The sequence below is a fragment of the Trachurus japonicus genome, unplaced genomic scaffold, assembly GCF_045865225.1.
Source record: "Trachurus japonicus isolate A0001 unplaced genomic scaffold, Traja_1.0 AP029691.1".
NCBI classification, from domain to species: Eukaryota; Metazoa; Chordata; class Actinopteri; order Carangiformes; family Carangidae; genus Trachurus; species Trachurus japonicus.
Genome location: NW_028219824.1, coordinates 1 through 4656, shown reverse-complemented (window position 1 = coordinate 4656; position 4656 = coordinate 1). Strand labels below are relative to the sequence as shown.

Sequence of the window (4656 nt, the reverse complement as noted above, 5' to 3'; positions counted from 1 at the left end):
AACCCTATGCATAATAAAATCCATCTTCTGATACTGTTACTGCGATACAACTGTTATACTTTTTTATAACATAAAGAAGTGCACTCCACTGTAACTGCTGAGAAATGTCACAAGTTGATTTGATTTTTTTTTTTTAATCACATAAAGGCAAATATCAGAGGAAAATTAATTAAAATCTTTGTCCTTAACCCCTCAATAACCTCTCATATTTATCATCTGCGCTCTGTGAGAATGGCTCCACCACAACCGGCCCCTAATTGTTTATGGCTATAACAATTATTAACATGGAGCCATACATAACAAATGAACAGTTACTGTATCATGAAACACAAACCCTGATTTTAACTCTGATTATCAGGCATCTTTAATTACCATATCACCATAGACATATCCATACTTAATTTTCTGCCAGCATACACAGTTTTGTTACTGGTCTTTCAATAACCCTTTCTTTTTCTGAATAAGAACACATCCGACCACACCCGCCTTATCAATATCCTCCCAATCAACCAAGAGTCTAAATAATGTCTCCATTTCCCAGACTGTTTCACTTTAGTCCACTTCTGTCTTTCCCATAGTGTGGCAAGGTATTCTTTTGACCATCCTTTCCAAGACAAGTTTGAGATGTACCACGCTTGCTTCCATCCTCTCCTTGAACACCAGTCTTTGTGGTGGATATCTGCAGAGGAAACCAACAGGAGTTGCTTTCTCTTTTGACTCAGTTCCAGTTGAGCCTTTCGTCCCTTTAACATCCATGAAATAGCAGTTGGAGTTCCAAAGCTCTTCCCACTGGAAGTTGGTCTCTTCCCTTGCGTGTGTGGTTAACACCATGATGAGGTATGTAGAACACTTTACCAACATGCAACTCATCTTGAGGAACAATTTTATCAAACCCATTGTTGATGACATCAAGAAACTTTGTGCACTTTTGTGGGAAACATTCATTTCGTTCCATTTTCCTTTTTAAAGTAGTGAGACGTTGTAAAGCAACACATGGACGGACTGTTTGGCAAAACCACCTCCTTGGTTTTGACTGGCAGCTTTAAACTGTATCCATCTTGCAATTTTGCAGATTGCTCCATGCTTTCATTGGACCTTGCCTCCTCTCTTGACATTCGTCAAGTGAAGTCGTGCTCATACTGCTTCTCCAATAGCAGTGCTGTAGATTCAACAGCCACTCGATTCACAGGGACAGAATGAAAGCCATCATCATTACTTTTCCAGTTTTTACACGAGCCACTGACAACCCACCCCAGTAGGGTTTTAATGGCAAAGGGTCCATCTCCTTGACTATTAAAGGGATAGTTCACCCAAAATTCAAATTTCACTCATTATCTACTCACCCTCATGTCGACTAAGGGCTGGGAGCTTGATGCTGGGGCCTTCTCGGAGTTACGGGGGGGGTCCGCGCAGCAGTATTTGTCCATATAATGGTTGTGAATGATGCTCACTTTTCTTCGTCCAAAAAGACACACCAAAAAACATCCAAATACCTCCATACTGCTCATCTGTAATGTCCCTCTTGTATTGAAGCCCCGACACGAGAAATTGTTCCGAAAAAAATTAAATAAGTCTATATTTTAAGCTTGTTTGTAGCGGAAGCTCCCAGTGTCTCAGTTCACTGCTCTTCCTGTGTCACCGGTGGAACAATTTCTCATGTCGGGGCTTCAATACAAGAGGGACATTACAGACGAGCAGCATTATTTCATAATTGAATTACAAAATAACTAAAATGTACCCTCAATTTCACGTTCACTTTGACTCAGAATAAAAACACATGTCATGGGAATTTTGGTTCTGCGGCTTCTGCCAGAGTCAAAGAACAAGACTGGAGAGGTAGCATGCACCCACGTTTATTCTCTATAAAGAAGGGAACAGAACACAGAACTACACCACAGATACTGTAGCAGTTCAGAGTAGTGCCCCCAGAACAGAGATTGCAGTCCCTATACCCCACTTTATGACTCTGGTTACGTCATTACTACAAGCACTTATATATATAAAACAATTCAACAGATGTACAACTCAACAAATGTCTACCCCAGTTGTTGTTTTACCTATAGGAATTTACAACCTAGATCAGTTAGTAAACAAGGTTATACATAGTTCATCCTAGTGTCCTTCCTCTGCCCCCAGGTTTATTGTAGTCAGGACACAAATGTCACCACTGATGGAGTAAACAGGATTACTACAATGTTTGACTACAACCACTACAAAGCCTACGTTACTACTTATTACAAGGAGAATACTAATGCAAATTTCCACCACACACATGAATTTTTATTTTTATTTTTTATTTTTTTTCACATAAAAAAAATCCTGTTGGCCCTTCATCCGTCTTAAAGCAGAAGTAAGCGGAATATTTGTGTTAAAGCAGAAGTAAGCGATCCGGTCGTTTTGGCTAATGCTGCGTTCCAGGCAGGCTTTTGAAACCGTAAGTTATGGCTTCAAGTCACAACTTACGACTTTGTAGCGTTCCAGGCAACCCGTAACTCGTGTTTTTCCGACCTGTTGCCCGTGAAAGTGCACTATAACGGCCACTCGTAACTTCCGACCTCACAGGTCGGAAAAACACGAGTAATGAGTTGCCTTGAACGCACCATAACTTCTTGTCAGCCGATGGAGTTAGCAGCCCCCGCCCTCATCATGGATCTATTGGTCCTCGTCCCTACGTCACCACATTCACGCGCATCCCTTGGCTGCACACAGCCCTTCATGCCGTTCTCTCTCCTCATTGGATAAAACTTGTAGGATACAAGAAAAGTTTTCTCCTCGGCTCAGAGCAGAGCAGAGTGACTGACAGACCCGTGTTTCAGTCCAAACACTCTATGTAAGTGATTGCTGTCGGAAGATATAACTATTTAAGACTTATATTAACACAAAAATATCGCTTACTTCTGCTTTGATATAAGTCTTAAATAGTTATATCTTCCGACAGCAATCACTTACATAGAGTGTTTGGTCTGAAACACGGGTCTGTCAGTCCCTCTGCTCTGCTGTAACCCGAGGAGAAAACTTCTTGTATACTTACTTGTATCCTACAAGCTTTATCCAATGAGGAGAGAGAACGGCATGAAGGGCTGTGTGTGCAGCCAAGGGATGCGCGTGAATGTGGTGACGTAGGGACGAGGACCAATAGATCCATGACGAGGGCGGGGGCTGCTAACTCTATTGGCTGACAAGAAGTTAGCCAAAACGACCGGATCGCTTACTTCTGCTTTAATAGCAAATTTATAATAGATAGATACTGTAGATAGGCCTAATGTCAAAGCGATGACTGATATTAGGCGAATCCTTTTAAAAGTAGCTACCAAATGTACGACTAATCATGCTAAAGTAAAATAATCTAAAATTGGAAAAAAATAAAGAAATAATTTTCACGACTGTATCTTATAATAAAATTGAGTCTTTTCGGTCATCGGTAAAATACAGGTCATTTAATCGATGTCCACACCGGGTCGAGGAGAGGATCAGGAAAGTCCCGATAAAATAAAGCGTAGGCTGCACTTGGGTTGATTTCAATATAAAATAATTTGTCTCTCTTTGACCTTTGGCCTTCAGCCATGGACACAGGTCACAACTTGTTTGGAGCGTCAGTGAGCACGAGACCCTGGAGGCGCAGGTGGCATATCTTCTTCACCTCGTCGATGCCTCGCGCCCTCTCCACGACGCGCTCGTTCTGACAGCGCGCGGCCAGCTGCCGTAAAATGTTGGCCTTGTCGTTCATCCGGGCGCAGATGACAAACGGGAACCCGAACCTCTCTTTGTACTCCTCGTTGAGCCGCGCCATGCGCGAGGCTTCCGCGGCATCCAGCGCGTCCATCCCGGCTCGTGCCTGCTCCTCGCGAGACTCTGAGGTCAAAGTGCCCCTTTGGAGATCCCTGCCCGCGAGGTCCGGGTGACATCTGAGGATCCCCTCTTTACCTGGACACACATGATTTTGATTATTGCCCACAAAACCAAATCGTGGGAGTAGGGATGTCACGATTACTTGTTTTCACAATTAATCGTGGTATTAAACGCCACAATTATTTAATCGTAATGATTCCTAAATACCGTTACTTTCACAAAAATTTGATGTTGGAACCTTATTGGCAGATGTGCGCAAAAATAAAGGTTAATGCTCAGATACTAGTCCATTTAACTAACGTAACATTGAATTGGTAGGAATTTAAATGTTAACGTGTCATTTTTAATTAAAAAAAAAAAGCAAAACAAAACAAAAAACGATTAAAATAAACGCAAACATGTGGTATAGATAACAATTCATGACATGAATATTTCAAACATTTCCCCTGGGGATTAAGAATTGGTCATATATTAATAGATACTTGAAATATGAGTAATGTAGTTATATTTTGACTGTATTTGATTTTACACATTCATAGTGTTTGTCATAGTGTGTTGAAATTAATTAATGCATAATAATCGTGATAATCGTAGTACCGTGATTATTTCTCTGACAATAATTGTACCAAGAAAATGTATAATCGTGACATCCCTACGTGGGAGTAATAAACTCAAAATAACCACCAAAAAGTAAAGCAAAGCTGTAACAGAAAATGTATCAAAAAGCTAAAAAAAAACAAACAAAAAAAACAAAAACATAATAATAATCTGTCTCACCTGATTCTGGAAGAGAATCGATAAACTCAC

At 40.9% G+C, this 4656-nt stretch overlaps 1 pseudogene across 1 annotated transcript; it reads right to left on the bottom strand.

Annotated features, from left to right (window-relative positions):
- Positions 1–3574: 3574 nt before the first annotated feature.
- LOC146960988 (2-oxo-4-hydroxy-4-carboxy-5-ureidoimidazoline decarboxylase pseudogene) lies at positions 3575–4651 on the bottom strand (annotated as a pseudogene). The gene is made up of 2 exons (XR_015035319.1): positions 4627–4651; positions 3575–3924 (listed from the first exon to the last, which is right to left on the bottom strand). The product of XR_015035319.1 is annotated as a 2-oxo-4-hydroxy-4-carboxy-5-ureidoimidazoline decarboxylase pseudogene (transcript).
- Between the last annotated feature and the right edge of the window lie 5 nt (positions 4652–4656).